The sequence below is a fragment of the Ostrea edulis genome, chromosome 1 (genome assembly GCF_947568905.1).
Source record: "Ostrea edulis chromosome 1, xbOstEdul1.1, whole genome shotgun sequence".
NCBI lineage: Eukaryota > Metazoa > Mollusca > Bivalvia > Ostreida > Ostreidae > Ostrea > Ostrea edulis.
In genome coordinates, this window is record NC_079164.1 from 82919853 (window position 1) to 82935232 (window position 15380).

The window sequence follows — 15380 nt, forward strand, 5'->3', positions numbered from 1 at the left end:
GTTATTGTAAATTTTATTCTAAGAAAAGGGGATGTTGATTGAGTATCCTTGATGTGAACCTGACTCTAGTCGAGTCCGTGTTTTATACATCGCCTGTTAATGTATTGTGTAAAACGTCACTTCCAGCATCTTCATTAAATGTGTTCATAGTTTGCAACACGTGTTTTGTGTGAGCTTACTACATAATTGGCCTGTTAACCCAGCTTATTTACAACCTCAACCTACCACGAAGTTCAATTTGCAATGTGGCCAACCACTACATTATCTCGCTATGTTTACTTGCTAGGCATTGCTATTCACGGCCACAGGGGTTCACGGGTTTGTACTACGCACGATCACAATTTTAGGTACCAAGGACCTCACCGGTCAATTTATGCAGAGTTATTAACTTCATAGTACTTATCTAATTTAACATCCCTATGCGCAATTTGCCTCTTTTTATTTTATGTAGTTTACAGATGATTCCGACAACGTACGTGACGTGGAGCGCCATATGCTATTTCGTACACACGTTTCAGGTTTGTGCTAGAACCAGCATCACAGCGTACGAGTCGCATTATATTCTCACCTTGTCGTTCTTTGGATATTTAGCAATTTCCATAGCACAGAGACCCTAGTTCCATATCATTAATTGCATTTAATTGCAGTTTTTGTTTCCTAATTGTCCACAATCTCAATTTAAGTTCGGACTTGCAGATTGTTGATCGGTTCGTTGTTTATTCTCAATGTCAAGCCTAACCAAAAGTTATTGTTTGGTTAACTTTAAGTCAATCACACTCCATTCCATTTTCATGTAAATAATTGACTGGTTTTGTCTCAGATGTATTCGGCGTTGAATTTTTTCCATAATTTATTCAATAGGCATTTATTGGAGTTTGTATGGTTCCAGCAGTCGCGAAACCACGTCAGGAAGTGTCATGTTTTGTTATCCAACTTTTTCCGAGGAGGCGTGGCTTTGAAGGTAGAGGCTTAGGGGTGTTAATGGGCTGGGTAAATTTCGTATTTTGGCTCGAGTAATCAGTCTTAATTTTAATTCTTAGCTGAGTTTGGGTTAATTCTCACTGGCTCTGGAACGTTTGGATTAGTTTGACGAATTTATGAGGAATTTCCGGTCGAAAAAGTTTGATCCATTACAGTTTATTGTTTTATCTTAGGAATCGTCGAAAGTGGTATTTAGCAATGTGCCATTCTGCTATCATTACCTTCGTTTTTACGGAAGTATTTGGGACTTGTAGTTAGATCTTTTTTGACGGAATTCAGACTTCAAAATTATTCTAGAATTTTCTGCTGAAACTCTTAAGAATCAATCGGAATCCTTTAGAGGTATACCAGTTTCAGTTATGGGGCGTAATTTTCCTCCAGTAGGACTGGGAGATGGTTTACTAAATTGGTGTTAGGAAATTTTGTCCAATTTTTGCTTTCCATCATAGGAGTTATTCAGAGCTGACAAGTCTTATAGTCCGCCTGAACTGCGACCACTTTGTTGTTAATCTCACGTCACCTTTGAGATTACACATTTTGAAATGGTCATTTCAGAATTCAGTCTAATTTTGGTCAGGAATCCTGAAGTTTTAGCTATTCCCTTGAAAAATCCAGGAAATTCAAATAATTTACAACTTTCATAATCACTATCAAAATGCGTCAATTTGGTGATACCAGTGACCTCTTGGTTAAGTCACCATTGCTTGAGAGTACGCAAGGGGGTTCGAAGGGGGTAGCATAGAGATAAACGCTCTCCCATTGTGCCTCCAGGGAGCCTGGGTCACGGACGAGAGTGCACGTCGCCCACCCCGCAGAATTGAGATGACCTTGTTGTTAATTCATTACATTCAAGGTTACACTTTTTGCAATGATCAACTTAAGAATTCAATCTAATTACTGGTCGGAAATCCTAAAGTTTTAAATATTCCCACGAAAATTACAGGAAATGCAGGTAATCTTCAAGTTGAGAGCGATTACCGAAATGTGTCAATTTGGTGATAACTTGGTCTTAGTAACCATTGCTTGAGAGTGCACAGGGGGTTCGGAGAGGGGAGCGTAGAGATAAATGATCTCCCCTCGCGCCTGCGGGCCCTGGGCGACGACGAGGGTGCACGTATCCCACCCCACTGTTTAAGTGCCTCCAATTTCAAGTATGCATGAAAAAGAAAGGAAAAAAAAAACAAAAACAAAAAACCCATACAAACATCAATTTTTGTGGGGGACATTGTTCCAATGTCTGTGGCGGACTGGGGAGTGCGTTGGGGTAGTTGATCACTAATTCTGCGCCAAAACCGGCTCTCCTCCCACCTACTACTAAAGCAGGGGGCAGGTATTTCACGTGTACCCTTCAGACGACCATTAAACTAGGTCAAGGGTAAGTGGATATTCATAGAAAATACTAATTTCTTGCATAAGTTGCTAAAGTTTAATTCGTGGGGCTCTCAGCTAGTTCATAGCTGGGGCCACATCCACCTCCTACTAAGGGAGGGGATGCTACAGGCTGGTGCATGTTGCGACAACTGTAGGAGGGTCTACAAACTTGCTCCGCACTTGTTAATTAAACCAGGTAGCACGCAGGAGACCCGTGAGATGCGCAGAGATCTCTACCTCCCTTAGAACGTGGGGACTCGTTCAGGTTCGCGCACCTATGTCCACATAGGGCCCCCTGTCTTGCCCCTACTTTGGTAGTCAAACTGGCACACTGGCCGCCTCCCCAGTTCCCCACAAAAAGTGTGCATGCGACCCTTTCCACCATATATGTAAATTTGCATCCTGTTTCTGATCCAATTAATAAATATTAAACTTATATCACTCTTGTCATTGCAGCTGTTAAGCATCCTATGAGGAATTACAGGGCAGCCAGGTAAGCTTCGACACACCTACTGGTCTATTCAGATATTAGGTTAAGGTCACTTTTCAATTCGGGTAGTAGGTCAGATGTCTTGCGGCTGGTTGTGCTGTATATTAAGTTTATTTTAGCACAATGGCTTCTCTAGGTAAATTTAACATACCCTAGGTCGGGTCATGGCCATAAAGCCAATTCTTTTATTAATTGTTTCTAGACAAGGAAATGTTTATGAACTCCAGATGAAGGAGCTTTCAGTTTTACTGTCGTCGGTTTGCTCGGCAAACCACTGCCTACTTTCCAGACTACTTGGAATGAAATTGTGATAAATTTTCACTCTCTCTGGACAGACAAATAGCTCTTTTGTCTTAAAATCTATAGCTTTATGTTCTCCTTCAAATATACTGTCTTTCTTCGATTCCTAAAAATAGCTTCGTTAACAAAACGAATAAAGCTTTCGAAAAGTATCGTACTTTTTCATTAGATTTAATATACGATCCCGATAGTGTCCGAAGCTACACGATAAACGGAAAACCTGATATACGCAAAACATGATACACGATAGACCTGATAAACGCAAAACACGATAGAAAACGGAAAACCTGATACACGATAGGATAGGATACACGCACGATAGAACACGATAGGAATGTCAAGAATAACGTTGCGGGTACTGTACACATTCCAGAATGTTCACTAAACCGTAAAAATTTGGTTGACATTTATATGTGTATAGCTAAATGTATGGTCTATCTGGTCAAACTTAGAGTAGATATTTAAAGACATTTATCATATGTAATTGTATATATTTAACTTAATGTTTCCTTTGAATAGGGTTTCCGTACCTTGATGAAGAGCAATTACGAAACATGACTTGTGAGACATTCCAGCTACGACTCTCCCCAAATTATGCACAGTAACACGTGGAAGGTGACTGTCAAATACATGTGCACGGAGAGGACCCAGGTCTCATCAGGGTACGGCTGCAGAGTCGACATGTGTCGTCAAGGCCATACCAACTGTGGATATGGTATGATGAAATTACCATCCTTGCATGGTACTGCAAGTGCAGAGCTGGTGCAAGGTTGTCAGAATGTGCTCACACATTGCTGTTATTCTCTGGTTTCTAGGAAATGCCCGACACAGAGGCAAAGCTGGTTTTTGGGGTTCGAAGCTGGGGAGAATTTGTTGATGATGCGAACAACATTCCAACTCCAATTGATGAAAGTGACTCATCTGATAAAGGGAGTGAAACTGAAAAGTGACCTTAAAAACTTGTAATTGTTCATAAATTGCGTGTTCACTTATTACAGACTGTGGACAAAAGTATTCGCACGGGCGATGGAGGCCATTTTGTTTATCGAAAACGCTTGACGGTAAACAAACATGTTTGTGGAGTGTCTGAACAGGACAAATAACTTGTAAATGCAAAAATATTGTAAATAAAAAATTTATTTCTATCAATAAAGATAAATAAAAGAATGTCAAGTACCTTAATACTTTCGTGGTATACCCTCGGGACCTTTGAACTTGACGCACTCGTTGTGGAAGGGTGCGTGTAGATGTTGTATAATTTACTGTAAATGAAGTCCAGATTTCCAGAATTTTGTGATATAGTTCACTAGAATTTAATGTACTAATGCGATATTGAAATTTTCTTTTAATTACCAGCCAAATGTTTTCTACGGGCGGGGCATAAGTTAGATGATTGTTTGGGCCACTTCAGTGCTGGAATTTGTTTGTCAGTTTTGTAATTGTTTGAAATACAAGATCAATGAGCAGGTGTATGGTCATCCATAAACACATAATTGTCATCTTAAAAGAGTTTTGCTATACAGGCCACAAGTTATCTACGTATTGTTCAGAGTTATTCATGTTGCTACAGTTGTATATGTATTGACTCTGCAAAGAGTATCAACGCCATGACACGTAATGCATCCCCAAATATTTTACCAGTTTCGGGGGGAAATACAGTCCGACAGTCAATATTTAAATCACTTCTTCTCCATGTATATACTCGACAGTATTTTCCAAAGACAATCATTGCACACGTTTTACACGATTGACAACTCGGACCATATGTTCTTGATACAAACACATATTTAGTATCCATTTCTGTCTTAAACATCGCCAAATAGTTTTCTTTGAAAGATTTGCATTGTTATTTTCATTATATTTTTTGTAACGTCCGACAGTGGTCTTTTTCTATCCAACTGTGTCTATCTAACAAGTCTTCGTTCTGCACCTGCACTCACTAATTTCTTTCGTCCACTTCTTTGTTAATTTTCCGTTGTACCTTGCTTTCGAAACTTATTCCAAGCCCTATACACAGTTGATATAGGAATTCTTAATAATTTTCCAACTTCTCCGGAACTTTTACAGCCCCGAACTAATGCTACGATGTTTTCTTAGCAGCCTATACCGAGTTCCGATGTTTACAACCAATGTTTTTTAATCACCACCTTGCATGTATAAACATAGTTACAGACTACAACAAACATCATTACGTCACATTATTGACCTTCAACTTTTTGAATACATCATCGGTGAAAGGATAACTCATGTCTGTGCGAAGAGAGATAACCCGCAATGTATGATACTCGATAAACATGTTTGAAAAATAACGCGATCGTGCGAATACTTTTGTCCACAGTCTGTAGTTATACAATTTGTTAATGAATGTTGTGGCATGTTTTTGAATTTGCTGATCAAGTCTTCAGTTGGTCAGTATGTGCAACATTGTTTGAAGTTCTTGGGAAGCATGCTAGACATCATTAAAATTGAACTACAACCATTCATCTTTATAACAAACTTTTGGCTTCTTTCCTATTACTATCCATGCATGTATTTCAAAATATACATGTAATTACATATATGGTAAAATAGTATCTGCTAATGCACAATGTTAAATAGGTTTACTCATTTACTGATATATTGAGTTAAAGTAGTGTGTCAGTATTGTGAATGCATACTTAAGATGTTTAAATCAATTCAGAGCTCTAATTATTATGTATAATGCCTTCTATTTAATGATAAGAAAGGATGATACCATGAATTGCTATCTGAATAACAATAGTACATAAACAAGTTTTTAAATGATTAACTCAATCTGCAATTCTGCATAAATACATGTATTTGCATAACATTATTTATACATAATGGGCAAACAACTAAACACAAAATTCTGTTTTTGAATTAATTGATTCATTGATATTGCAAAACATTTAAGAAATGAACACATATGATTATATTTATATTACAAATCGCATTTTCCTCTATGAACCAACCAATTTCAGCATGAGACACAATCCATTCATATTGACTATGAACGGATCATGAACTAGCTTAAAGCACGCAACTGTAATGTAATGGAGTGTTTTGATTACTTAATATATTTTTTTCAAAAGTGCAAAATGTCACTCTTTTCACATGTTTACAGTGTTTTGAAACTGTTGTCATGAAAACCAATTTTTCTATAAAGTTGTCATCTTTTGAAGAGATTCAGTATATTCATTGTTACTTATGCAAGGTGAAGAAAACGAACAGTGATCAATCTCATAACTCCTACAAGCAATACAAAATAGATAGTTCGGCAAACACGGACCCCTGGACACACCAGAGGTGGGATCAGGTGCCTAGGAGGAGTAAGCATCCCCCGTTGACCGGTCACACCCGCCGTCAGCCCCATATCATCAATTAAAATTCATCGCATTTTCCGTTGGCATGCAAGACTTGCGTTTATTATTGAAGTACTGGGAAATGGCTTCATGACATATTCAGCATCTTCAACTTTAGAGCGCTATAAGAAACCATAGCAACTCATAACTCATGAAATCCCATTGTATAATGAAAGTAAACACCCTAAAGAGCATTCATGGTAAAAATCATCAAATTCGAAGAATATACCATTTTTGGTGGTTCGTGGCACAAGTCCTTTATTATAACATCAATAAATATGGTTTAAGAATTCTTGATAACAAATATTAAGTTTCTCAGGAACAAATGAATGGGAATTTAAAATTTACCCAAAACGAAAGTCCAGAATTGCGAAAATTATCTACCCTAATAAGAAAAATATTAAGTTAGGACACTAACGAGCTTCTATGCGCTGTCAAAAACACACAGTTTACTACAATGTGCCCCTTAAACCTAAAATTAATACAATTCAAGGCTAAATCAGCAAATACTGAGTTAGCTAAAATATATATCTGCTAACTAGAGAAATACTCAAGTAAGGGTTATCTATTTCAATCCCGACTCTGCTAGGATATCTAATTTTGTCAAGAAAAATCTAACTCCTAAAAACTGCTTCTTAACTCTACGTTAGTTTTACTACTGTATCTGCATGTTGAAAACCCCTATTCTACGTAAATGAATGCAAAAACGAACACACCGTTCTTCACAGTAAGTCAACCTAAATTCTTGATCCTGGCAGAGAAAGAGTGAATCTCCTTCGTGCCCCGCTATATATAAAACTAACAAACCAATAGAATACTAAAAATAAACCCTCAATCTGATAGGCCAGCATTAGCTCCTCATAACCAATGAAATTGCAGAAAACAAATAACGTTCGAGAAGACTGGCAAAATGGGAGGTATCATTGGTTGATTGATTTGTATCTTGTTGAACGTCCCACTCGATAATTTTTCACTCGTATGGAGACGTCACTAAGACCGGTGAACAGCTTCAAATTTAAGCCTATGCTCGGCGATTACGGCCATTCATCGTATGAAACCCAAGGTCGGTCGCTCTCCATTTACCTCCTGTGAGACACAACGCCATTATTTTCGCATAACTCATTAGAATGCATGACCTTACGTGACCTATTGAGGACCAATGGGAATCACCGTAAATATTCCCAGAATTGAAATTGTCAGCAGTAATGGTGGTGTCCATGAAAGTGTGTGTGTGTTTTATTGTGTGCCACTATCAAAAATATATATCAGGATATACATTGTAGGACTTACGGTGGGTGTGACCGGTCGACAGGGGATACTTACTCCTCCTAGGCACCTGATCCCACCTCTGGTATGTCCAGAGGTCCGTGTTTGCCCGACTATCTATTTTGTATTGCTTGCAGGAGTTATGAGATTGATCACTGTTCGTTATATTCGCCTTTCATAGTTAAAAACTCCAGATTTGGCACCCAAAATGGCTGATAGAAATCCTGGATCCGCCACTGGTATGTTTATTATGATCATTGCTACAAAGCACGTGGATAAAATTAGTCATGTATGATACAATTTAAAAATCAGATGCAAATCTAAATTAAAATATGGTCTTACAATCCCGTTTACATGTCATATTGTAATTATCGGAGGTGAGACATCAATTGTTTTTACACGAGAGAGCTATGTAAAGAAAATCATAATTACTTATTCAAATTGTGCCAACAATACAACTGGAACAAACGAGACTATGAGTACTGAACATGTCAACCTGTACATAGACTCGTACGCAGTAGTAAACGCTTAGTAATAGGCTTTTTCCTACCCAGTACACAAATACATTATCCACTTCAATGATACAGATTACGCATCTCGCTGAAAACTTTTTAAGATCAATTCTATGTAAAAATCAAAGAAATCAGATAGGGTCTGGCCACTCAATGTCACAGATTTCTTTGATTTTCACAGTATTAACTTTACTTGCACCATCTTACATAATTCCAACCCCACAACCGAATTTCTACCATCCGTTGCCATGGAAACCGACAGCAGTCTATGAGGGCTAATTGAACTGCAAAATTCAGCCCGTTTTGCCCATGTTTTGTCCTTGTGGTATATAAAAAATTGAAAAAGACAACTAATTTTCTCCATAAATCTCGATTCGCCATAAAATTCCCTCCTTATTTATGATATCTATATCCACCTATGGTAAAGAGTGTGTTACTGACCGCTGTACCAATGTATTATAATTTGGCACTTTGCCAAAAAGTGATTTTTTGTTAGATTTCATTGATGAATTTAGATAATTTGGAAAATACATACAGCATAATCAACTGCCATCAAAGGATGTCCATATCAAAGACTCTTAATATATATAAAAAGATTAATGGTGAAACGTAATGCAATTGATCTGTAGTAGCATGAAAACTGTAGATTTGGGCATTTTGCCAAAACGGGATTTTTTGTTGGATTTCGTTGATGAATTTAGATAATTTGGAAAATACATACAGCATAATCAACTGTCATCAAAGGATGTCCGTATCAAAGACTCTTAATATATATAAAAAGATTAATGGTGAAACGTAGTGCAATAGATCTATTGTAGTACGAAAACTGTAGATTTGGGCATTTTGCCAAAACGGGATTTTTTGTTGGATTTCGTTGATGAATTTAGATAATTTGGAAAATACATACAGCATAATCAACTGTCATCAAAGGATGTCCATATCAAAGACTCTTAATGTATATAAAAAGATTATTGGTGAAACGTAGTGCAATAGATCTATTGTAGCACGAAAACTGTAGATTTGGGCATTTTGCCAAAACGGGATTTTTTGTTGGATTTCATTGATGAATTTAGATAATTTGGAAAATACATACAGCATAATCAACTGTCATCAAAGGATGTCCATATCAAAGATTCTTAATGTATATAAAAAGATTAATGGTGAAACGTAGTGCAATAGATCTATTGTAGTACGAAAACTGTAGATTTGGGCATTTTGCCAAAACGGGATTTTTTGTTGGATTTCGTTGATGAATTTAGATAATTTGGAAAATACATACAGCATAATCAACTGTCATCAAAGGATGTCCATATTAAAGGCTCCTAATTTATATAAAAAGATTAATGGTGAAATGTAGTACAATTGATCTATTGTAGTACGAAAACTGTAGATTTGGGCATTTTGCCAAAAATTCATACTAATGACAAATAATACAACCTACACCATTTTCAGTTAAAATGAACAATATGAGCAATTGATATTTCAAAAATAAACATGGAGAAGTTTAACATATTAATAAAAATTAGTTAGAGTGATTTAAAAAAAACCATGTAAACATAAACTGTAATCCAGTAGGACCCCCCCCCCTCCCCAAACACCAAGTAGATTTTGCAATCATTTCCATAAACAAGCTATATTACATGTACTGTATTGTCATGTAAACTATTATCAATAACTATAAAAAGTCTTCTCAAGATATTGGGTAGATACCAATAAATTGTTCATTGTACTGCCTTGTATTTGTTGACCTTTGACCTGGAAATCATTAGGGTCATCTACTATTCATAACCAACCAACATATGAAATATCATAATTGAACAACAGACCCAAGATATTGGGGGGACACCATTGCATAGAGTACTAGCTACATTGCACCTAGTCATGTTTAATTGATTGATTTATTGATATTTTCCGCCACACTCAACAATTTTTCAGTTTTCTGGTGGTGCCTAGTGTTTATTGGTGAAAGTGAGAACCCAGATACAATGTACCTGGGAAGAGACCACCGACCTTCCAAAAGAAAATTGGGAAACTTTCTCACTTAATACCAGCGCGAGCGGGATTCGAACCCGCGCCGACTGAGGCCGTGTAATTTTGAACGCTATGCTCCAACCACTCGGCCACGGAGTGACATTTTTAATCTTTTGACCTGAAAATCAATGGGGGTCATATACTACCAGTGACCAACCCCTGTATGAAATATCACTATCAATCAAAGGGTTCTGAAGAAACTGGTCAGACATCAATTGTACAGAGTATTGTATTGCACCTGGTGACCTTTGGACCAGAAAATCAATAGGTGTCATTTTCTACTGCAGAAACTGCATGAAACTTTAAAATTTATGGAAGTTTGTTCAGTGTTACTGTAATCTATGTTGACATACCAGTAATTAGTAAATTTATAATATTAACACAGAACAACTCATTTTTGCAAAGTTGTTTATTCAACAAACATGGATCACAATGTTATCCAAACAACACAATCATCTTTTTTTTAAAATCATTATAATAGTGATTTTCCTTCAACTGTTCAGTTATGAATCCTTATTCATCAGGGTCACATAAGACACTTGCAGGTTAATTTTGCAATGTTTTAGTTACATTAGTCTTCTGACACCAAAACTTGATCTTAACTAAGTCATGGTGTTTCCTTAGAAGAATAGTTTACTGAATCAGGATGGACTTGTGTCGTGAGGTGTGTTCATTGACTGTAAAACTCGCAGTTTTTTTCCCATTCTCAAGAGCTCTTCTTTGTCTTCTATATCACACAAGAGTCATGGAATGCATCTTCTGCTCTTCAAGTTCTAAAAAATATGTTGAACAAATATTGAAAAGTTCATCTTATTTTTCACATTTTCATACAGTACACACCTAATTCAATTTGATTAAACTAAATTTACATGTACAAGATCATTCATGATGCTAGAATAGTAATTTTACCACTTAATTAATTACTTAGTTGATAGATTATCATGCCCGCCCACCCGTTCCTCAAAAATCATCTGTGAAATAACATAGATTTATATATCTGGCATTAAATTATGCACTTCTGTTGACAAAAACTCGTTTGTCATCAATATATTTCTCAGAAAATAAAAATTAAAAAATAAAATCTTCCCACAGTCTGCCCCATACTTTTTGGTGACCCAGGATGATAATCTTACTAATTAAGTTGAATTGGCCTAAAGGATGTTATGTTTTGATACAGTTTGTATTCATGTGTTTATGCTGTATTGAAGAGCTATTAATAGTGTTAATACTCATAAATTAACAAGATGTCCACAAACCTTATTGGTTACCTGAGTATTAATCAAATTTAAAAAAAATTCAAAGTATCACTATAGCTCTAAGGGCTACAAAATCCATGTTATACACTATATGACTCTTTTGGACCCACATTCACAACCCTGTGTTTTCGAAATTCGCAATTTTGGTACCCCTTTCTGTTTTTCCTTCATAAGCATTCAGCTTTATCTAAGGTAGTTCCACTCTCCTGTGATGTCATAATATTTTGCGGAGTCAATGATTTAATAAGATTTATGCATAACATGAACATAAATTGTGTTCGAGTCTTTTTCAATAGTTATTGTAAAAAATCTTGTATAACCATAAAATATTTCAAACGTATATGAATAATCAATGAGCTACATTTTTCACAATGTATACTAGTTATTTCCCCCTGATTACAGGGAGCGCGCATCACATTACTGTCATTCGATAGTGTCAAGTAAGGAATAAATAGAAAATTTGCAATTTCTGATTGCAATCAATTGCCAGTTAGGGAATTTTTCTAAGAATTAAGTGTAATGACTTGAAAACAGTATAACTGAACAAAATGTCTTAGTCACTGATTACATGTATGTGGCCCATGTGTGTTTTTCTTGCAAGCAATGTATGGTCATGATGTAACAAAGTATGTAAACTAGTAAACTATGTAAACTAGTCCTCAATTTCTTTAGATCAGAATCATGATGTCCTCAGCAATTCTTCATTATTAATTTCTATCAATATTTTCGACAACCAAACACAACAAAACATGCAATAAGATATGCCTAAAACATATACATGTACAACCAACGCATACATGTACATTATCAATTTATCGTTTCACAATGAACAACACTACTTGTTGCTAAATGTACACCAGATGCCAATAAACAAAGCATGTTAATTATCTTGAATTGGCATCTCTAATGTAAATTTTTTGTTAAAATTTACTTGTTAAGAATTTTCAGGCATTATTATGAAGTCACCCCCCCCCCCTCCTTATCACATGTATGCTTTCATTGTGCTCTTAATTCTAGGTGTCTGTTGTTTTAAAAACAGACTACTACTGAAATCCTCAGTATTAATTGCATAATTTGGACACAAATAAATGTCAAATACACTTATAACCCCCCCCCCCTCCTTCCCCAACTCTACAATTTAACGAAGTGTATATCTGAAAAAGTTTTCTCCATAAAATTGAAGAAATCAAACCCTGGTTCTAAAACAAAATTCTCAATTTTGGTATAGAGCATTTTTAAAAGTACCGTCAATCCAGAGTCTTTAGATTTACAATCTATGTTAATTCCCCTTGTCCCAAAGATGCTTAAAAGAAATTTGAAAAGAATTGGAAGGGTGGTTATCAAGAAAAAATATTAATGTTCAATTAACGTCTTATGATGACTGAGCACACAAATAGCAACATGTAGGTCACTTGAGTGATTCTCAACATTGACCTAATTAGAATTAATCATTTTTACAAATGATACTGAGCTCATACACATGTGTACATATATATGTGCATCATTGACAACAAAACAACTAGTCTTTTTGAGTATGCTAATTAAGTGAAGTAATAAATTTTTTTTAGGAAGTTGTGATGAAAACGTTTCAAGTCATCATGTCGCATAAAAAATGGATGGTCTCCTGTGATTATTCTAGAGAATTCAGTTTCCATGCAGGCTCTATAACCAAGAAACTAAACCCAATGTACCACATTCCCCACATCTATTAATTTGTTTTAGGATTTATAATACTGGGATTCAAAATTTGAATTTCAAATTATGTATTCAATGTGTATGTATTAATGCCGAATATTTACCTCCTCAAAGTCAGCAACTTGGTCAACTCCATCTTTAGGTGAGTTGCACAGTATGATGCTCATACAGCTGAAACACAGAAAAGCACACATTAATTACATAAAATAGTGGTCATGTACTTTGGCCAAAATATGTGATTATTGGATGAAAAAGTAAGAATTCAAAAGTATTTGAATATTTACAATTTACATTTAATATTTATTGATTTACTTCAGTTGACAGGACCTACATGTATTAAAATTTGAGGGCCCAGTTACAGGACCCAATTCAAAATCATCAGTTTTTCATCATTTAATTTTTCCAAATCAAGTGTCCTAAAGTTCATAATTACAGAGATGAGAAAACTTTAAATCATAATAGTATTTGTGTGATTTCTTCTGTAGATTAGAACGATCACATATTAGTGGGGGTTACCACAGGTAAACAAACTTGAAAGTAGCCTGGCTCACCAATATATATGATTTTAACAATCTTTATCTAGAATGCACACAGGCATTCACATGTTTGTTTTTATTGTAAACTTGACAGTCAGAGAGAGAGAGAGAGAGAGAGAGAGAGAGAGAGAGAGAGGTCATCACTTAGGATTACATAAATTAGGCCTAGTCCTTTTGAAAATTTCCACATGAAACATGATTTTATAAGTATTCCCCAATTTTTACCGATCCTGAACTCTGTGTAAATGTGATAGGAAACTCCCTGAGTGAATGTTAGGTTGGGGACATACTTAACTAGTATTCTATATTGTACACCCATGCAGTAAATGACAGGACTACTTACAATGTTCAGTCTACATGTATACCACTATAGCTGACTAGCCTGGCTGGCAGTATAAAATAAATTGGGGTTCTCATATGTTTACTAAAAGCCAAATTTTCTGATACATTTTATTCAGAAGTATTGGCAATATTAGAATTTGGATTCTAAATCAAATAGAATACTTACGTCAATACAAGTTCCAACACGGCAACAGGCAGGGCTTTTTCATATTTTCTATGAATATGTCTGTCAGCCTTCTGTTTCCCTGGTCATTTTTTTAGTCGGATGTGATGCAATAAAGCGTTAAATTCCACAACATTTACTTTTTCTACGAATACGTAGACGATTGGATATGGATGCTAGAGTCCGGTGACTATGGCAAAGATCAAACGGATTTGTATTCCATGAAATAAACCGGAATCCTTTAGCACAATTGAAGATAAAGATCGTGGTAGTGAATTAAGTGAACAAAGAGCATCTGATATTGATAAACTTCTGAAGAACAAATTGAATAAAAACTCAATTTCCACCTCCTGCCATACTGAAAACAAATGAAGGCTGTTCATATCTCCAATACAAGAGAGTGTTACAAAGGGCAATAACTCTTTCTGGTGTATTTTGGTTTGTGCACCAGAGGAAACTACTGGTTTATGTGTTTACCTTTGGTTTCTCCACAAATGTGTTTCTGTACTTTTTTAAAGTAAGATTCAATACATTTTACTAGCATGTGAGTTTACACCAAATGACTGGGCAAATATATTTTATCCCTCTCTAAAAATTACATATATCAAACCCTTATACATCATAAAAATAATTATTTCTATTGTTTTCAAGGATTAAATAAATATAAAAAAATTTCTAAAAGCTAGAACCTAGCTCAAAATAATTTTTACAATTGTTGTTTTTATAAACAATAGCGTTTAATTTTTGATTATTCAAAATATAACATACATGTGCATATCTTGTCCAGCTGTTGTTAGAGGATCGGTTTCCATGGCAACCGTTGCTAAGTCAAACCTTTGCATGTCCTTTTTGTTTTATATCTATCATAATATTGTTACACACAAAGTTTCATAAAAATCTGTGACATACCGTGGCCACTGAATTTTGATAGTTACATAGAATCAGTCTTAACTTGTCCAACTTAAACGTAGTCAAAATCTGCGCTTCGAAAGCATGTTTTTCTATGTTCCCGCACACTGAAAATAAGGGATTCTTTCATTGGTTGACTATCACAATAAGGAATGGTAAAGTGACC

At 35.6% G+C, this 15380-nt stretch overlaps 1 long non-coding RNA gene across 1 annotated transcript; it reads right to left on the reverse strand.

Moving 5' to 3' along the window:
- Positions 1–10707: 10707 nt before the first annotated feature.
- On the reverse strand, positions 10708–15250 carry LOC125652424 (uncharacterized). The gene is made up of 3 exons (XR_008802536.1): positions 14309–15250; positions 13369–13435; positions 10708–11086 (listed from the first exon to the last, which is right to left on the reverse strand). It is a non-coding gene; the product is annotated as an uncharacterized LOC125652424 (long non-coding RNA).
- Between the last annotated feature and the right edge of the window lie 130 nt (positions 15251–15380).